The sequence below is a fragment of the Rhyacophila brunnea genome, unplaced genomic scaffold (genome assembly GCF_057557595.1).
Source record: "Rhyacophila brunnea isolate RB1 unplaced genomic scaffold, BYU_Rbru_1.0 scaffold_6, whole genome shotgun sequence".
Taxonomy (NCBI): Eukaryota; Metazoa; Arthropoda; class Insecta; order Trichoptera; family Rhyacophilidae; genus Rhyacophila; species Rhyacophila brunnea.
This window is the reverse complement of record NW_028233276.1, coordinates 4,399,873-4,422,155: the sequence shown is the minus strand read 5'-3', so window position 1 is coordinate 4,422,155 and position 22,283 is coordinate 4,399,873. Positions and strand designations below refer to the sequence as shown.

The 22,283-nt window shown below is 36.3% G+C and overlaps 2 protein-coding genes across 2 annotated transcripts in view; both read left to right on the top strand.

Annotated features, from left to right (window-relative positions):
- The window catches only part of LOC147065120 (uncharacterized), a 578,962-nt gene that overhangs the window by 279,168 nt on the left and 277,511 nt on the right, over nt 1-22,283 (top strand). The gene's annotated exons all lie outside the window — the stretch shown is intronic.
- LOC147065127 (homeobox protein PKNOX1-like) overlaps nt 6,724-22,283 on the top strand; it is an 82,071-nt gene continuing 66,511 nt past the window's right edge. Inside the window, exon 1 of the mRNA XM_085956290.1 lies at nt 6,724-7,097. The gene's annotated coding sequence lies outside the window, so the exon portion shown is untranslated. The remainder of the gene's footprint in view (nt 7,098-22,283) is intronic.

Sequence of the window (22,283 nt, the reverse complement as noted above, 5' to 3'; positions counted from 1 at the left end):
CAGTCTTCGGACTTTTTTTTCGCGTGGAGCACCCCAGGTCTGCGGACTTTTTAATCCGCAGACCAGGCTCGTTGGATTTCAAACATGTTTGATATTTTACTCGCCGAGCCGCTGAAATTCGTACGTTCACCACGCTTTACCGTCACATTATTTATATCTATGCCGACGGACGACAGCGCCATCAACTGTCATTCAAAGTGTTCGGACATCTCACATCGATAACAACAATGGTAGATCTACGAGTGCATTCGAAAAGTTTCTTGGAAGATTTTATTAGTTGTTTTAAAGACAACCCATCGTTGTGGAAGACGACCAGCCCACTATACAAGAATCGTGATGCCAAGTCCTTGGCGTATGCGGAACTTTTGGAGATTTTAATCAAGGTGGAGCCGCAGGCAAGGGTCGACGATGTTAAAAAGAAAATACAGACATTGAGGTCGGGTTACAGAAAGGAGAGAAATAAAGTAAGGACATCATATCGAAGCGGAGCCGGCACAGACGCAGTTTATCTACCCAAACTGTGGTACTATAAAAATTTGGAGTTCTTGAACGACCAAATGGAAGGTACGTAGGAATGCTTTAAAGCTATTTATTATACACGTGCAGATTTTGAAATTGTCGTACCTAGCTCTGAAAGTGACATCGCATTAGATTAGCTACTATTAAGCAATTAAAACATACAGCTATGAATCATTTCTAGTCACAATAAAATTTCTTATTCTTTGCCGAGGTAGGTAATAAATAATAATAATATATAGGTACGAGGGAATGCTTTAAAGCTATTTATTATACACGTGCAGACTATGACATTGTCGTATCTCTGAAAGTGACATCGCATTAGATTAGCTACTATTAAGCAATTAAAACATACAGCTATGAATCATTTCTAGTCACAATAAAATTATTTATTCTTTGCTGAGGTAGGTAAGAAATAATAATATATAGGTACGATCATGGCGGTGGAAGCGCGGCTTATTGAGTCGTGGTCGGGTCCCAGGTTCAAATCCTGGGTCTGACAAGTACACATTGAATTTCAATTTGTGTATGAGTCAGAGTATGGACCTAATATGTTGAGCAAGTGGCTGACATCCATTTCTCGTAAAAACAAAATCTGTCAATACAAACCTCCACTCCGTGGAGGTCCATATTATGATCGGACATGGTCGAAAGAAGAAGAAAAGAAATGATCATAAAATCAAAAATCGCTCGAGTTAGGTTCCTTCAGAGACAATCAATAAATCGTCAATCATCAATCAAAATTAATGGTACAGTTTGGTTATGAGGAATACAGCGGAAAACACATTTTGAAAATACCCGATATACTGGATTACACCAATTATACCAATATCAATATTAACCGTATGAAGGAATGGGTACTTAGGGGAGAGATAATAAAAAACAAGTTTGAGTATTATGTTGTATTTTAACAATTTACATTTTGTTTTACAGAATCGAGCTCAATATCCAGCATGGTGGACGATTTGGAAAACATGTCTCCTGATGAGAGTTACTCCAACTCGTTAAACAACGAAGATTGTATTGAGGTAAAACATTTTAACTAAATTGTTACATTGGTTTAATTTATCTATTGCTTATCATACTTTCTTGCCATGTGACAGCCCCGATAGTATTAAAATATTTTTTTGGTGCAGGTATTTTTAATCTGCCTTCGTCTAAACGTTTGAAAAAATCAGATTTTCTCAGTACGCCTCCATCAGAAATACGTCCATTTGTTCCAACATCAACATAAATAAATTCATAATTAGCATTTGCAATCGCCATCAAAACAATGCTGTGGAAATGTTTGTAATTATAAAAGTGGGAGCCGGCGCCTGCAGGTGGCACGATTGCAATGTGTTTCCCATCAACTGCGCCCAGGCAATTTGGAAATTGCCATTTACTATTAAATTCTTCTGCAATCGTCTCCATTTCTTCGTGCGTATCAGGGAACTGCAACAAAAAATAATCAACATTTTATTTACAGATAGAATATTCGCCTTCAACATCCACGTTGTCGACTACTCCAAGGTCGAATCTCAATAGAGCACCAGAAACCCCATCGTTCAAACGAAAAAAATCGAATGATAGCGCCAACAAAGTGTTAGAATTAATCACCGACAAACTAAGCAAGACTGAAGATGAATTTGATGTTTTTGGCAAAATGATGGCCATGAAACTACGATCGATGTCACAGGGACAAAGATTGCTGGCCGAGAAGCTGATGCATGAAGTTGCCTTTATGGGACAAAGTGACAAAATAATGCCAGCAACTACTGTTCATACTCAACCAGTTTATCGTATATTAAGCAAAAATGTACAAAAGCCGGTATAATAAATTAATGTTTTTTGTATGAATAAATATCTTGTAAAATATTTGTTTTTTTGTTTGTTTTTATGCCTATAAACCTTAGCTTAAGCGATACAACAAATGGTAAGTATTTGAGCTATGTTAGCAAACCTATATTATTATGTGGCCTCATTTAGAAATCAAATTCCATGCTTGCTTTTCGAAGAATATGACTAGTATTACAATACATTCAACAGGAATAATTAAGCAGCTTGCTTACAGCCTATATGGAGAGTCCTGGCTAGGTACAGCATTCTAATGGTCTATTGAATATTTAGCATGTCAACGATGGCCTTATTTGTGACTATATATATACCTATCTCAAATGCATCTTGTCTGCCATTCTTATGATGTTGCCGTCTATGATTTATATAGGTAAAACAATCCACTAAACGTTCACTTTATAAGACCAACCAATGTCTACTTGTTAATGATATATTTGTAAATTTCCCCAACTTTATTAGATGACGTATAATATAATACACACCTTGAAATATTCTCCTTTCAAAACGTCAATGATGACTTGGCAAGTTTCGGGAATTATCTTGCCCAGAGTTTGTCTTCCAATCGCAGTTCTATAATGCAAGTCAGTGAATGTTCCGCCGGCAGCCAAAAATCGCAGGGTTGCACATAATCTATCATGAGGAGAAATAGCTTCCCTCATCATAGTATTTTTTTTTTTTATAAATGGGGAGACCAAATTATACAGTTCTGTGTATACATCCTCCGACATTCGCAAATAATTGCGGAAATCGCTCGGTTGCAAACGCAATTCTCGTATTAAATTTGTGTGGGATAATGTCGTTCGTTTCCTTGTCCAATGTTTCACCCAGTATTTGTGTACCCTTTGCTTCGTTATTACATTATCTGCCACCCAATAACCCAAAAAACATAAAACGTCGGTATCATTTAACGCCATCACGATTTAACTGTCAGATATACGTATATTATCTATGCTGTCAAAGTCGACTGTTTTACTCGTCAAATTAATTATATACTCGTTTCGTTGAACGTCTGTTGGCCAGTAGCAGAACGTAGAAAAATCTGAAGACTTATTGTCGTCGGACTTTTGGCTCGCCAATGGAGCGCTGGCATAAAAGTTTTGAATTGTTATTATAAAAGATCTTTAGGAAAAACTATCAACGTAGGTATAAATAATTAATAGTATGCATATTGTTCCGAAATGCTGTTACTCATTTGTATTCTTCCATTATTAAACACTTTTTTACCGAACAATAACGTAGAATAATACAACACTCATTTGTCAATAAACGTAAAGAAAAATGTAATATTATTATTATAAATACCTGTGAAAAGATACGCCGGCATTTCTCCTGGCTTTGCATCCTATTGCACTGCAAGAGACCGTGTTTTTTTTTTACTTAAAACGTCGACGAAAATATCTTACTTCTTTCAAGATCGAGAGAATAACAATAATGTTGTTGTTTTACGTTTTATGTTGTTTTACGACACGAACTTGAAGTAGCAGCTCCAGAATACCAACTGTCTTTCTCCGATTCGTATTTTTTAGTACATAAATGATGGCATGTTCCCTCTCCAGTCTTCAATCTCTTTGATTTACCCTCACTTTTAATGATTTTTCTGTAATAACTCTTTAATTATCATTAGATCGAAATGATATTTCACCAAATCATCAATCGTCATGCACCCAATGCCTGTGCCTATTTTTTTTTAATATTGAACCAAAATCATTCAAAATACGTTTTTCTCCTGTAAAATTTGTTCTGTGAGGGTTACGCCCTTTTTGCTAAATAAAGTCGGTATACCTATATAGCTAACTTTACTAATAACTATACCCAGCGCTCGAAATAGAAAAGTTTTTGAACCAGACGGCTTGATAATTTTCCGAAAATAGAGTGTGCAAGTGTTTTTATTATCTTATTATATAGGTAGGTACCTAGATACTTAACTACCTTAGACGGACAAAATGGATTAACAATATGCAAACATTTGATAGGCACTCACTTCTTCTAAAGGTCTGGGCTGGCAATGTTTTCAGCGCCACATGTGAAAAAAAGTAATTTTTAGTAGGTATTTTTTACAATTATTACTTTTCCTCACTTTATCTGCCAAATGTTAGTAGGTAGTGTACGATTTGTCTACCCCCGCGGGACATCACTGCTTTATACTTATGAATAATGTATTACCTATTTATGGTCGATTAATGAGTTAAATTAGTACCTAATATCATACAATATTCACAGATACTGAAGATTTCGGAAGGCGAATCCTCAGAAACTTAACTCAAATCCTATGAAACTATACAAAACTCTCGTTAATCAGTATGTTTGTCATAATAAGATAGCAAAAAAAAACGTTGGTACCTAAATAAACAACACAAAATCTAATTATTGTTTGTAGAAATAAAATTGTACGATACCTATATCAAGTTTCTTAGTAAACCTTATTAAAAATGGATTTTTAACGATTATCATAATCAGTGGCGCACTCAGAATATAATATTAAGGGGGGGGGGGGGGCAAAGAGGAGAATGTAAATTAGTCCCATAGCCTCTTTTTCTTCTTCATATAATTATTTTTACATATTTTCACAATATACGGCGGTATATTTGTACAGTTTATCCTAGTTTTTATTAAATTGGAGGCATAGTGGCGGTAACCATGCTGGACATGTGCACCTAATATGCTAAAACATTACTCAAAGAAGTCGGCTGTGCTACCCGCTTGGTCTAGACTCCAGAAGTATAATAGCGCCGCAGGCGACTATTTTTACTCTTAAAGCTAATTTATGATGTGTGTTTATCTCACTTATCTGGTCAACCTAACACACCGGGCCCCCACAGCCCGGGCCCCTAGGCTAGAGTCTTGTCAGCCCTCCCTAGCCATGACCTACACCACTCCGGAATTGGGGTGGACACCGAGAAATTTTTGACAGTTCATTAGGGAACCGGTTTCTAAAAAAACCCGACATTAGTATTTCGAAATTTTTGTGCTAGAAATTAAAATCTAAGAAAATTTTCTAACAAGAGTGCTGGAGAATTACATATCATTTTTGCCGTGTTATTTGTCTAAGCTCAAGCTATAGCTTATTGGCTTTCAATTTCAATGTGTAAAATCATTCTGATAATTTTCATGTTTGGGGGGTGCCAGGGCCCCTTGCCCCCCCCCCCCCCGGGTGCGCCACTGATCATAATAGTTTTTATCGGAGCAGTACCTAGTCTGGAGAATTTCACGAACCGGAGTTGCACTCCGGTGCGTTCCGGTCCATTCCGAGCGCTGAATAGATACCCTCTATATAATATAAATACTTATACATTATTGTATCGAGGTCCTAGGAACTTATTTCATTGCATGTCGAGCACTGGATTTTGTATATCTACCTACCTACCTAATAATAATATTCTTTGGCATATGTAACAAGGCTTATTTTTAAACAAAAAAAAGTAGATTTTATTGTGAACAATGGGCCCGAAGCGATTGAAATGAGCATATTAATTTGATAAATAAACCTGATAAGGTGGCGGACTAGCAATTTCGCAATGTCAGCAAATCGCGCAGAAAAAGAGCAAAACTTCAAAAACTGCGACAGTTATTGAGTGCTGGGTTGGACTTAATATCATGCGCAGATACATAAATTCAGACAAAAAAATAAACATCGAGTTATCTGTGGAATCCTCAACTGAATATTCGCCACGGAATGGATAATTAGCGTTAAATTAACCGAAATTAAAAAGCAAAAAAAATACACTTCAAAGATTGCTGCTAAATTGTTCATAATTTACCAAAACGTTTACGCCGAAGGGCGTGGCTAACAATTCGGCATACCAGATAAATAAGACAGACGTTTGCAGAGTTTCTCTTTCTCGACAGAGAAATAAAAACATATGAAGTAACTTCTCGATACATACTGCCAAAGTAAATATTAATGCAATGGCATCCGAACGATAATATTATGGTTATTTTTTTTACTACAATATTTTAAAGAAAAAGTTCTTCTGACATGTTTATCAAGTACGATTTTTTTGGATTCCCGCAAAAAAGTCGTGTAATCTTTAAAATATTTATCTGCATACAGCACAGCTATTTCTGATCTGAATAAAATATTAACCTTCAATGTGCCAACTATTTTTCACATTTCTAATGGTGGATTGATTTATGTGCTATAATACAGGTACCTGTTTGTTCAATGTAAATAATATCGTTGCCAAATTACGAAGAAAACGGATTTCAAACAGAGCTGATAGATTCTTCTTTTAAACCCTATTGACTTTGTTCGATTTTTGAAACTTCGAATTTGCCGCAAAATACGACTTACGACATTTTGGTAGAAAGAGGTTAGTATTCGCGTATATTTGGGACGTATGTCTAAGCCGTGTTCAGCAGCCGTTGACAAGGGAGTCGCCATTTGTGATTTTGACGAATATTGACAGACGTCGAAAAGTGCTCGGTCTAGACATTGTGGGGTGAAAAATCATTTGTTATTTCTCGTCGAGTGCACGCGTGCGGCCTTCGAAGGCCCTAAAAACGTACCTGGACGTTGTCAAAAAAGAAAATCGAGCCATTACAGACACCCCAGAGTCCTGATTACGTCCCGCGAGAGTGTTTTTTTTCTACTTATATTTTGACTTGATTTCTTTTTTGCGTGCATATAACCTTGTTTCGCCTTTTGAGATACGTGATTTCCGGATTACCGAGCTGCTGTAACACACACCGTGCCTTCCAGGGCACGGAAAACAAATGATATGAACAGAGTATTTCGCTGCATCGAAGTAAGTGAAGGTTTTTTTTAAATTATTCGCATTTACGTAATTGTTAAACCATTGAAAATAACACAAAAATATGTCGAACTGTCTTGCTAAAGTATCGTGTAATTGTAAAAAAATATTCTGTGTATTTTAGAAGTGATTTCAAGCGTTTAAGCGTCAGCCAATTTTGTTTGTTTACTAGCTGTCAACCTCGGTTATTTGCCGGGAGACATATTACTACGCTAGTAGGGCAAATTTAGCCAAGCGAAGAAGGCTCTTCGTGCGTTGGTTAGAGAGTGTATTTTTGTTTGGCGCAATACGTCCGATGTTAGTTACAGAAGTGGTGTTACCTCATTTATCATGCCTTGCTGACAATTCGTAAACACATGTCAGATTTGAGTGCGTGTAGGTTTTTTTTGTATGTAAACAGTCAATTTAAAAACAATCTTCGGGTAATATCATTTGTTTTTATTTATATACAATTAAAAAAAAAACGTTTTCGGTCGGTATCGTCGGATTGCCGTGCTAATTAGTGCATTTTGAATTGAATTACTAGTACATCATTTGGTAATTTTTAAACGCGAATTTTTAACTAGGTTAACATTGTGTGACAGGGATGCAGGAAGTGCGTTCATTTCCCGGTCTCAAGCGAGGGAAAATTTTAATACATACAGTCATAATGGTTGTTTAATTTCAAATTTATTCCTCCGTAGATTTCCTTTCACGCAGATGACGTCATCGATTCGTCAGAAGATTTAAAAAGGGACATTGAAACGGTTCAAACCAATCATACAGCTTTACAATAATTATATCAAGTTATAATAAAAGATGCGTATTTTTCACAAATTGAGTATAAACTATTAGGTATGTAGGTGGGTACTTAACCCAATGCATAGTAAAATCTCTGCAACTAGCATCAAAGCGATAATAATAATATTATAACCACTCAAATATAAACGTGTGCCATCACGGCCGTCACTGTCGTCGTTAATGTTATTAAAATTTTTAGTTGCAAGATGTGATTATTGGAAAGAGTACTTAGATAGGTAGGTACATTGCTATGTTACTATGTAGCTACATGCGTTGTTGTAGGAATAGTATATGGTTTATATTTTATCGTGAGGCGTCTCAAAATCAGTGAGCGCCTCGGGCATCCATGTCCCTAAACGCGCCACTCACAATAATACATGTACTATAGGTGCATAATAATACTACTCAACAATTAACCTATTGCAGGGCTCGAGATGGAATGGAGCGCACCGGAGCGCCGTTCTGGTTCATGACATCCCCAATATTATCGGTCCTTCTCGTGGAAAAAATAATTTCACCATTTTAGCAAAATAGGACGTAGGTAGATATTATAACAAAATATCTCACTCAATTCGTTTTTATAAAATATATACACAATTATATACCTAACAAGGTATGTTTATATTTACGGAAAATTATTTGGCGTTCCGGTTCATAAAATTTTCCATTTCGAGCGCTGACCTATTCTTAATTTAAATACGTAACATAAATATAGTTAAGTAATAAATAACCAATGTGCGTTAAATAGTGTGAAAAAATCTTATTTCCTACCTTTTTATGCCTAAACATTATTTGCTATAAATAATAGACATTTTTAATCAACTTGTGGATAATTATCCACCTAAAGTACCTAAAGTAAATGTAATTGTTATTATTCTGATATGTAGGTACCTACAAGTGGCGAAGGGTGCCTGTAGAAGGTAGCTAAGGCTGTGGTATATAACTGCCACTACCTACCAATAATTGGTTTCTTTCAATCACTATTAATTGTGTTTTTGCGGTGACGTCCCGTGGGGGTAGGCAGGTCATGCGTTGCATATAGGTGTGAATGAAGAAACGAATACAAATATAACAACTTTTGACATCAATGGCGGTTTTTCATGAAGTAGACGAGGGTTTCCCAAACTTTTTCTGCATTGAAACACTTCGCAAACTCGGAAATTTTAACGGAACACTTAGTTTATTTTCTAGGTTATTTATTAGCGCAGCTAACCGTTCTGCCAATTTTGGCAACTAGCCGGTCATTTAAAAACAATATACCCCATCTTTTTCATGCGCGCGGTGTGAGAAAAGATGGTACTCCGTCTGTACCTAGATCATGGCCCCCACATCCCGAAGCGGGCCCTCTACTTACTGCTAAGGTTAAAGGCAATTTGACGATCTACAGTTGCATATTCCAAATGGTGTTCGAGGTAAAATTAAGGGTATTTTTTAGCATTTTTTTGTATTTTTAATACACCCACTTTTATGTTGATATGCACAATTATGGACATGTCAAATATCGACAATAATCAAAAATTGTAAGTATGGTAAAATCACATTTTATTAAATGTTAGTATGCGTGAAGTGAAACAGCGCCGCAGGCGACATTTTTTTACTATTAGTGCATGTTTGTGATGTGTGTTTATCTCACGCCGGGCCCCCCGTAAGTCCAGGCCCCCAGGCTAGAGGCGTGTCAGACCCCCCTTTTGGGAGCTATGACCTATCTAGATACTTGACGTCATAAACATCAATGTAAATTCATCATCACTCGCCTTTCAATATGAAGTAGATTCTTTAATTATTTTAGTTTTACTTATTTTACTTCTACTTAGTGTTAGATCTTTAAATGTGTTGCAGTGTATAAAACCTTTCCAAATGGTCGCGGAACACCTATTCAGGTTCGGCGGAACACTGGTGTTCCGCGGAACATAGTTTGGGAAACCCTGAAGTAGACGATGTTGTCGCTACATTAGAAAGTATCAACATCTTAAAGTTTAGAGAATAATCGATCCATTAAAAGTCCTGATAACATAATGAATATTACAAATTATTACAACCAGTGACGTCCCTAGATAAAATGCCGCCCCTAGGCAGCGCCAAAATGCCGCTCCATTTTTTATACAGTATTTTATCACCCTTTCCAATATCTAAGAAATGTGTTGTATGGAGACATTACTAACAAAATATCAGACTTTAATTATTCGCAAATCTGCACGTGTCGTTTCTGGTCACCAAGGACGTCGAAGGGCAACGGAAGTAAACTAGATATCGCGAACCCGACAAAACCAGTGAGCTGATTTTTCTAATGGAAAGATATTTTCGTTATTACTAAGTTTAGGTACCTATTTCTATATATTTCATTGATTTGCCGCACTTCGAGTAACTGCCGCCCCCAAGCTACGCTCAATCTGCCTATCCCCACGGGACGTCACTGATTACAACCCATTGTAATGGCGGTTTTTCACATGGGTGGTTTCAAACCTTTCGGCGCTACAGACCAAACGAAATTAATTTTGAGTAGACGGTGTGCATTGGTAGCCGAAAATAAATAATAAAATTGTTAGTAGGTACGAGGGTGGGTCAATAAGTCCTTAGAAAAGCCGACAGGTGGCGCGACTAGTACTGCAAGCGGTTTGTTTTCATGCAGCGGCACTACCGATTCAGTATGCTGCGAAGTTTCAATCAGATTGGTCGGGTTGTTGTGTGTTTCTCGTACATTTAAAAAAAAAAATTGCTTGTGGAAAATGGAAAAATGGAAAATGGAGAAAATTGAGTTTAGAGTTGTTATTAAACATTTTAATATAAAAGGGTTAACAGCAAAGGAAATAAAAAATGAGTTGGATTTAGTTCACGGCATATCTGCTCCTTCACTTGCAACTATTTATAACTGGTTAAATGAATTTAAACGTGGTCGTACATCAACAAAGGATGAACCACGCTCAGGACGTCCTGTAGAGGTGACTACACCAGAAATGATCAATAAAATCCACGATATGGTGTTAAGTGACCGAAGATTAAAGTTGAGTGAGATAATTGAGGTTACAGGGATCTCAAAAGGTAGCGTCATTTCTATTTTACATGACAAATTGGGCATGAAAAATATTTCTGCAAGATGGGTGCCGCGTTTGCTCACAGTCGACAATAAACGCAATAGGGTGGTGGCCTCTAAAGCCCTGTTGTTGCTCATGCAACGCAATCCGGATGAATTTTTTCGTCGCTTTGTGACTGTAGATGAAACATGGATACACCACTATACTCCCGAGACGAAAGAACAGTCAAAGCAGTGGATTGCGAAGGCAAACCATGTCCAAAGAAGGCGAAAACCGTAAAATCAGCTGGTAAGGTTATGGCTACTGTATTTTGGGATGCACGTGAAATTATTTTCGTTGACTATTTGGAAAAAGGAAAAACAATAACAGGGGATTATTATGCATCTTTATTGGACCAGCTAAAAAACAAAATTGAAGAAAAACGGCCTCATTTAAACAGGAAAAAAATCCTCTTTCATCAGGACAATGCCCGTGTTCACACATGTTTACGATCAATGGCTAAAATTGAAGAATTGAAGTTCGAATTGGTCGACCACCCACCGTATTCGCCAGATTTAGCCCCCAGTGACTTTTTCCTTTTCCCAAACTTAAAAAAATGGCTAAGTGGACAACGTTTTTTTTCAAATGAAGAAGTCATCGATCGGACAAATGCTTATTTTGAGGACCTTCCGAAAACTTATTTTTCTGACGGTTTAAAAAAAATTGAGAAACGTCTAACCAAGTGTATTGAGCTCCAAGGAAATTATGTTGAGAAATAAAAAAAAAATACAAAAATAATACCTGTTTTAATGCTTTTTTCTAAGGAATTATTGACCCACCCTCGTACCTACTTACCTAACCAATTTTAAGAACATTTGTACCAAAAAACGAGTAAGGGCGGCATTATAAGTCTGCTTAAAGACGGCACTTTGCCTAGGGACGTCACTGTGTTTTTGGACAGTGACGTGCCGGGTCACCGCCATCTTTAGATTAATAAAGCCTGAGCATAACTTTTTGCACAAGCAACGAGTGGTCCACTTTTCAGCTGTCCAATATATTAACTATCAGTGTTATTAATAAATAATATACATTCCTGTTATTCATCAGCTGTCAAAGTCAGACTAATCCTACACACAAAAACCGGTGGTAATATCGATTTCCAAAAAATATGTAGCATTGATCTATGCATTATGTTATCTACAAAAAAGTGTTTTTTTTTTTTTTTTTTTGAGATAACGTTATTTTACATTTATGGCTACATGATAGTCAAACAAGGTTATGTCAATCTTTTCTAATTTCTTATTAAATCGTCAGTAAAGTTTAACGCTAACTACATAAGTTACCCTTGTTTTCATATTTTTTTTAAACTATCCCTATAAATTTTAACATCATCATAAGCAAGTTAAATGTACAATACACAATAAATTATAAAATATTAACATTAGGTTTTAAATAAACATTTCCCTTGTTGAGTTACAAGAATCTAAAATAACGAATTTTGGTAATCTCCTGTAAAGTTGCACTTTTGTAGATAGTTTTGTTTGACACTAAACCCTCGATTTGTAGAATGTGTGTTAATGCGAATGTATTATTTATTATGTAATTCATATATCCAAATCAAACTATTCCCTGTCTGAACACGACAGACGCGTCAGTATGAGCACTCTATAGAATAATGACAGGCAATGACAGGTCATCCATCGACAACAACGGGAGGGGCGGAAAAAGTAAGACCAGTCGTTGTAAATGTATCGGCTTTCTACTTCAGTCGGCAATGGCCGGGTAGATGGGCGTTTGGGGCGGAAAATTAAGCAAGAAATGCGAATATTACAACTTTTGAGAGTAGGTTCCGGAATAGTGTTTTTTTTAAAGCAGAGTCAGGTGATGTACTTACCTACTTATATGTATGTATGTCAGATTTAAAAAAAAATATTTGCACATGTCTGTTTAAGATTATACAATGGAATCCGAAGAAAAATTATACAGTAATTGTCAATTTAAATAAAGTTCATTTATGGGGGTGGCATTTTGATATGTTGTGATTCGAGGTGTCATTTTATTTGGGGGAGGTGGGGGGAGGCATCGGACGTTCAGTCTCAATCGCGATCATGTCAATATTTTAATCCATGGCTGTGATCCAGATTAAACGTGAAATGAGCATTGATGACTTTCGACATCCACGATCTGCGATCCAGATTGAACGCGTGCGTAATACCTACCTGCCTAAGAGTACCTACGGTGGGTGCTATTGCATTCTTCCTTCATCTACCCATACCCTTAATAACGTTTGAGCTAATGGCTAACCTATTCTGGCTATTCTCTTTAGTGAGCTACATAACAGCAGGCCACGAGACCCAATGAAAGTACTGTAGTATTAGTAATCGAATCCGCAGCCCACGGGTGTTAACTTGTTAAGCTAGTGCCTTACCCATTGGACTGCGAAGGCTGCCTTCAAGTGACATCGCCAAAGGAGTTTTCAATATAATGACTATTCGTCCTGAATTTTAGGTTGGTGTTCTTTTGATTTGTTTGTCTTTGAATGACGTATTATTGTCTTTTATTTCCTCCCTACCTATTTGGAATTGTCTTGTGGTTTTTTTCTTTGTGGGAAGTTTTCAAAAATTAAAATTGTATGGGTCTAAGAAATCAGAAAGATAACATTATCTTAGCTAAGTAACATATATATATATACCTACCACATAATTTAATTCATCACAAAATAATTAGTTATATCCACAGAACAGATTCTTAAGATAGAAATGAGAAAATCAGTCGCCATAGACCAAGACTTTGATTTTTGATTATGACTTAATGACGATCATGCCATAAAACGCAAGAAATGCAATGTCCGACGAATGTCTTGAAACATTAAGTACGTATATTGAATGCGCGCTTCGTTTACGTGACAAACTTGAACGCAATGATACATACGGACATACGCAAATATTGAACATGACATATTCTTTACCTTATACGCATTTAAGCTTATCTTACAATTCTCCATACTCGAGAATCGTACCTACCATCTTATAGCCAAATCCAGAAAGTAACCCACTCCCTTTATTTTTTTTACGTCACAGCGAAACATTCTAAATACTCCTTCCCATCGATGCAGATTTGTATTTAATTCTGAGTTTATCAAAAATGCATTTAAATTAGATAAATGCATGAATGGATATGATATTATCAATATTATAAATATATAGGTTTAATGAGAGGATTGAGAGAGGCGAATCCTTTGTATAGAAGCAGTGACGTCCCTAGGAAAAGTACAGCCCATAGACAGACTCAGAATACCCCACCTACCATTACATTATTAATTACAAAAGTCATCTCCACGAAACCCAGTAAGACAATGGTAATATTCGCATTCGTTCCTTAATTTTCTGCCACTTGGAATGTGTCACCCCTATGCAGTACATTTCTACCCTCGCGGGACGTCACTCCATTGAAGAATGCATGAAAATTTCCACATGCTCGGAGCAGTCGAAGATTGGGTTCACGGAAAAATTCTCGCAGACGGAAAAGAAAATTTTATTTAGTTGAGTTCACCATTTCTTTGTTTGATTTGAGGATACTGTACCTACCTACTATTCAGGAATTTAATTTGGTGTGAACACGATTTATTAAAGGTTCTAAAGGATTCTCTCCAATCAGTATTAACAAATATTATAGATACGTGTCGATACAAAATGATAAATACGCAATGGGGGCGGAGGGTTAAATGAATAGGTACTAAGTAATGACGTAATCAAAATCTAGTTACGAGAAGTTTTCAAATCAACACATACTTACCTATATATTTATTTGTATCAGGATTCAAACTGTTTTATCTGAACATTTATTAGAATTTTAGTCCTAACTAACATTGGGTGTATTACAGGGATTGTTGTATTATTGAATGTTTTGAACTGACTAAACCTCCTTAAATCATTAATTAACATAATGGAATTTCATTCTTTTTCTTGTAATAGTTATACTCGATTATGATCAAATTCGATTTATTTAACTCGGTCACCGGTTCTCGTGAATCCATTCAACCCTCAACACCTCAATTTATTGATTTGCAATATCACGTTGCAGTTCCTAACTATCCTGGGCTGATTACATTACTAATGTTTAGGTTTTAAGTACAGAACAGAACAGATAATAAATAGAATTCCGATAGGGTATGTAGCAGGGGTGGCCACATTTTTTTTTTCTTGGATGAACTAGTTGATAAAATTATTTATGGCGATCGACTGATATCGCTTGTAATTATATCATGCAAGAACAATAAAAACCCATTTTTTATAATTCAAATACCTTTGTATTCATGTATTTTGAAAACAGATATTTTATACAAATAAAAAATAACGATACGAAAAAATCGAATTAACGACAATAATATAATTATTATGTATTTCACTATGTAAGTACACGTCATTAACTGTTATTTCGACATAGTTACACAATTTACCTGTAGGTATATCGAATAATAGAAATCTTAAAATTTATTTTTAATTTTCATCCGAAACTTTGCGTTACATATTTTCGGCAATTTTGTCGTATTGTACGTGATATGAAGTTACCGCTAGACGTAAACACGCAGTCAAATTATTATCATTAGTCAATCGTGAGCGACGCTTCGTTTTGATTGCATTCATTGAAGAGAAAGCCGATTCGCACAGATATTATGTAGAACCAAAAAAGCATGTTAAATATAAGTTCTGCAACTTTCCAAAGATGTGGATATTCGTTTTCACAAATTTGGCTCTAAAAATTATCAAGACTTAAAGCTCTGGGCTTCAGAACCACTTCGCATTTTAGTATTAATATTTTTCCTTCAAGTGTGGCAAGGTGTGTGGAGTCGATATCTAATAAAACACTATTTTTTATGGCTATTTCTTCAAGAATCATGATTTATTCTAACTTATAATATAGGAAAGGTAGATGATAGTAGAAGTGTAGATATAAGGAGATTCTGTCGACTACGCAACCTCCGTAAATGTCTCAATGTCCAAGGCGTTGGGGATCTGATGACTGACCCAGGATATGGAAGTGTATTACAATTTGGTCGCCAACCACCAAAAGAAGAAGAATTTTACCGATTATTAATTTCTTCATGCACGGAAGATTAAATAGAAAATTTTAAACAAAATAGGTATTGTGTAAATTAATGTTTTGAAGCATTTGGTAATATTCGATAGTTCGATCACTACAGACCTTGGGTTCTGCTGAAATTCCTCATGTAGATACGGTGCCAGTTCACCTTCGATAGTCGATTCCACCTACGTACCACTTATCGGTAAATAAATTTTGTTCCAACGATACCTGCGCAAAAGGGGAAAAGACCTAATGATGCCTTTGAGATATACTGTGATATTTTGATATAGGTATTCGGAGAGGTCGGAGGGTTCGCGAAAATGTAATGTTGAGGGTCTTTCTTCTGTATGCGCCATATGGGACGATTCCAGATTCGAAAAGTAAGTGTACCTATTTACTTTGTCGGAGAACAAACTACTATGCCGAAGGTCTGCGTGAGAGAACATTGGTGGCACGCGATCCGCTGTTTTTTTTTTATTTAATGCAAAGCTTCAAGGAACAAATCTATGTTCTTAGATAAATGCGATATTAATAAACATATATATTGTTTTCCTAATGCCCAAAATCGTATTAATGACAAAGGTCATGCATCCTAGGTATATCAAAATTCAATGATAGATGTAATATTTTAAGTTAACTAGGCAGCATTGCTTTCTACGATAAAAACGGTCCATATTATATTGATTGAGAGTACAGGGTAATTATTACAAACCGAGTCTACGTAAACATCCATATAAGCACCTGGACACCACCCCATAAGAGACCCTGCGCCACTCAGCTTGCTGGGGGTTTTTTTGTCAATGGGGAGGTTGAGGTCTATTGTCGAACAAGAACTTCATGATGTCCACGTGTTAAAACTGTGAACTAACCATCCCCTCCAGTGCAGCTAATTACACTTCCGTTTTCAAACGAGGAACGCCCCCAAATTTATCATTTCATTTTACCCTCCCGTGGTGTACGGATCTATCAATTTACGTAATTTGAAGCTTTTTATAATAAACATATGTCTAAAACGATGAGGAGTGATGTTAGAATTTTTATTAGTAATCTTTTGGTTTATTGCGAATATGAAAAGGAGTCACATCTAAAAGGAGAGCCGATACAGTATTTAAAAACGCCTCTAGCATGCGTTGCCGCCATGACAGGTACGTCACTGAGAAGTCTTCTACATGCGACAACAGCGACTTCCTGTAATCGCCGATGTGTTGTTGTCGGACAATACCTACCACATTCAACTCCGTATCTCGGAGGTCCACCACGCCCATACACTATTAATTGTAAACCTCGACTAACAAGCCTATGAGAATGGGCATATCTATGTTTCAATATGTAACTACTAAACTATAACAATATGTCGATTTAGAATAGATTATACGGATACTGCTTTCATTCCTCCAACGTAGGCCGTAGAGCCTTCAGACTTTGATTGACAAATTTAAAGTATTATTATTGACATCAATGACATTAATATGGACGAATCACCTGGAAAAGAAAATGACACTCACTTTATTGTCGGGTCTGCCGAATGGTATAATCTGTTCTAACGCCATTACAATAAAGGTGATATTGCTATAAATTCCTGATGCTTTATGTTGGGTCTGCCGAATGGTTCGGTTCGAACGGGTTCGCTCAAATGAACATTGACATTAGAAACACTGCTCTAACGCCATTACAATAAAGGTCATATTGCTATAAATTCCCGATGCGTGATATCGCATAATGGAAATTGCGTGACGTCTACCTATACATGCGAATGCGCGAATTTACTTGCTAGCTACTGTATTGAGTGCGTCGTCCGTTAATAATGTCATTGATTGACATAAATAATTTCAAAAATCCTGAAGACCTATATCTATAATATTAGTCTTCATACATCTGCTGCGATTTACAATGCGTTAATATTGGCAATCGGCTTTTGTGGTTTGAATCAAGGTACCAATTAATATGTACTCATCTTGATTCCTAGCCGACGTCAGGATCTCTCCAAAATTTAGTATGAACGTACTTGCACTTGCTGATAATTAAATAAACTTATTTTATTCAACTTTATTGAACATACATAATTTGAAAACACCTCAGATATTAGAATATACCTACTAGAAAAAATCTTTGAATCTTGATCGGCGTCGTATTTTTTTTTTGTACCTACATATATGAGGTGTATTCAAAATATGAATGATCAATAAAGAATGTAAATGATTCATGCCTTTCAAATCCAGTGATTGCAGTCATATAAATTAGGATAAGTATTATGCTAAGAAGATCTGTTATATGCGACATTTACTTAATTTTCAACGGAAAAACGCGATTATAAATCGCATTCCCCGTTCCTAATGAATACGACGAAATATTCATCAGAATCACCACCGCCTCGCGCTACAAATAATTTACCAGGGTTTTTGCATGATGGTTTCATAGATCCTGGCCGAATTCAAATTAGTAATATCAATACCGGTAGACGAATTGTTTTCAATTAGGTATTTTTCTCAGCTGTCACAAATTTCTTTTGACTTTACATCAAGTAGAGTAGTTTGCGTGCCAAAGTCCTTAAGAGCATACTTCAGTGAAACGGCAAATAATTTTCAAGTACTGGCTTCCAATCGGAGAGCGAAATTCGAGCTGTGAACACGTTAATTTGTTTTGTGATGGCGTCGGGGGAATTAATTCCTAAATCGTGTAAAGATGACTAAAACGTTACCCATTTACTTGAAAAAGAAAACATGTCAAAGAATATATTATTATTACAAATAGAACAATAAACATAACACTAAATAGACGCATGTTGAATTTTTATGACAAATTATGTTTTGTTTTGCACGCGTCGTTTGCACAATCGTCGCGTCGCGCAGTCACGATCGTTTTAGATCGTGCCCCAGCTGAAGTATAGCCTTAAAGAAATTCGATAGTAGATGCGAAGTATCCATGGAGGCATATAGAAAAAAAATTAAAACAAATGGAGAAAATTCTCAAATCTTGTGAATTATTCGTTGAATAAAAAAAAATGTTTATAATAATTAATTATTGACAGTTGGAAAAATACTTTCCTTCTGCGGTTCTGCCGTTACCAAGAACGTCTTCACCGCTGTCTGTTGCGAGATTCAACTGTCTTGGCCTCAGTTCTAATAATATGACGTCAGGGATGCTGTGTGTCTTCCAACCAGTCCACACAGTCCAAACACCTCTTAGTATAGGTTTCTCGACCCTTCTTTTCTTTCCTGAACCTCTTGCTTAGTGGATGCCTTCGATTTTGCCATGGTCTGCCTAACGTAGTCGCCATACTTTCACAATTAATTAACATACTTAATTATTTTCTATTTTCCTATTTTTATTCTGAAAAAAATATTTAGCTTTCTGCAATGAGAATAAATGATATTTTTTTATTGTATCAAAATATTTGTATTAACAAATTTGATTCACTTCTTATTTCTTTTGGTGCCGTATTGTATCGAAGGTCTGCTACCAATTTGCAGTACACTTCCTTATCCTGAACCTTAGACTATAGATACCCTGAACCATTCGTATCAGATCCCCAACGCCTTATACATTGAGACACTTACGGAATCCAGAGAATCTGCGTCTTTCTCCTATCTCGTACTTTCCTCGTCATTAAATGAAAATATTTTTATTTACATATTTGCTCTACGGAATAAGTCTAAAGTACCTACTATAATTTTCGCTAATTTTTAGCATCTTACTGAAAGGGTAATCTGTCGTGAATCGCAAAAAATTATTAAGTATTTCGATACGACTTTATAGCAAACATAAAACAAAACCTGGTTATTTCGGAAGATGGATATATTTATGTGAATCGTCAGTCAATATTTTTTCGCTATTTCGTTTAATTGACAATTACTCAGAAGCTTTTAAAAACTATATCAAATGAACTATCGAAGGTTTTCGTCATGTAAGGACACTAACTCCGTGTCACATTTTCCCATGCGTTTGATTATAAAAATATACTTCATGGTTAAATTATAAAAACATGACTAAACAGGTTTATGATTTTACTAGATGGATAAAGAATTCCATTGAGTATAATATATAATGTTCCAGCATGAGAGTCTTTTTTTTCTTTTGACCATGTCCGATCCTAATAGGATCATAATATAGGCCTCCACAGAATGCAGGTTTGTATTAACAATTTTTTCTATGAAACTGGCTGACTTTTATCTGACTTATACACAAATTGAAAAACAATATGTGTACTTGCCAGCCCAGGATTCCAACATGGGACCCACGACGCTATAGGCTCGTAGATGCAGCATAAAAGTACCGATATGAAACTGCAGATTCCGTACATTATGCCGGGTCCACACTGGCAACATGTCGCCGGCAACCTCGTTAAATTTTACGATAAGTATGATAATTATCGTAAAATTTCTTAAGCAATTATGATAAATATCGTAAAATTTAACGAGGTTGCCGGCGACATGTTGCCAGTGTGGACCCGGCATTATACTCACACAAGTTGACAACATAATATAAGTGACACTCGGCATTATTCCCCCATTAAAATCTCGAAAAAATAGTAATTTATATGAAGCTCTTGTTAACGCGTGACAATGCATTCAAACAATAGCTATAAGGTAAGAGAAGTTATGATTATTATAAAATAATAAACATTTTGTAAAGTAGCCAACTTTTTCTCTGTGTAGGTACACGGTTTTACATTTGTACATTTGCGTCAGTAGGGGATTACAGATATTATGTTTGAAAGTAGTGGACAGCCTAAGTATTTACTGCATTCGCAGTTTTATATCAGGACTAAGAAATACGACAGTGGTATTATATTATTCGATAGTTTGTTTTTCTCTGGGCTTTGGACCCACGTCTTCTAGCGTGGCCATTTTCCCTTGCTTATCGCCTCGCCGGGCCTTCAATCTGGGCGATTTTCTTCCGAGAGCATCATCTCTCGAAATCTTTTCCGCCCCCGCGCCCTCCGCCGCGCCCCCACACCCCCGCCGAACGAAGGCTTGTTCTTCTTTCCCGCTGCTGTCGAGCAATTATTGTCGTTTTTCCGGGCGCCCGCAGGCTAACGCCACTTGCTAGTAATGGCCGAGCGAGGCCCCCCCCCTCACCCGCACCCGACGCCCGCCAGCCAGGAGCGACGCCGGATCGCCCCCACCCCACTGCGGGGCCTGCCACCGCGACGATCACGGGTGCAGCCGGGAATCTATCCAGTCCGTGTCAAAGAGATGAATGGGACTGTCCTTGTCCATCTCCAGTGTTGACTTCAGCCACTAGGAATGAGTGTTTTACTAGGCGTGTGTCAATTATAGGTAAATCATACTACAGTCAAGTGGTACCACGGGTATGGAAAAAGCTACTTGCAGTTGTAGTGGTATTGTTTGTTAGCATTAAATCAGGCATTGCAGCAAACGATTCAAATACATACCATAGTGCCACTGTAGAATGATTTACATATACCTAATAATTATGTTTAATTCTCGAGTGCAGAGAAATATGGGATAAACTTAAAACAGGTGTTGAAGAATATGTTATTTTCAATAATTGCGTCTGTTTCGTTTAACGTTTGTCGCGTAACCGAAACGTGTATACCACATTGGTAATATTTAAGGACATTCCGGAGGCTTTGTATCCCAAGTATATTATGGCATGATCGTCATTAGTCATAAAGAAAATTTGGCTTCAAAATCTTGGTCTATGGCAGGGATGGCGAACCTATGGCACGCGAATGTTTCATTTTAAAGAGAAAAGAAATATTACGATTTTATTTAAATATATTTATATATATTTAGGTATATTTAAAAATATATATTTTTTAAAGAGTAGGTACTTATATATAATATTAAAAAATATTGATGTATGTGTATGCGTATTTTCTTCGGTTTTTCGTATTATGTTTAGGTACCTACCAATCGATGCGGAAACGGTAACGACGAAATTCATGTATAAAATAATGACAATTCGCATTGTATAAAAAAATTGCAGGCAAATCACTTTAAAGAATATACATTGGGTACGTTTAATGTTAATATACGATTGCATAGGTCTGTCCTTAGGAATTAAAAAAACTGCTTGTTATTTTACCTCAAACATTATGTCTAAAAATGGAAAACCGCTCAGTGATGGAGAATATAATTTGAAAGAAGAGTGGTTTAAATGCTTCCACCGATTTCTGAGTAATTTGAAAACAAGGGAAAAAATATTCATAGAATAAAAGATATGCCTTCGGCAAGAAATAAGATGAAAGATAAAATATTATTAACTCAATTGTAATTTAAACCTTTTTCATAGAACTCTTAAAAACTATTTTTTTAGAAAACTAAAAAAAATCGCCATA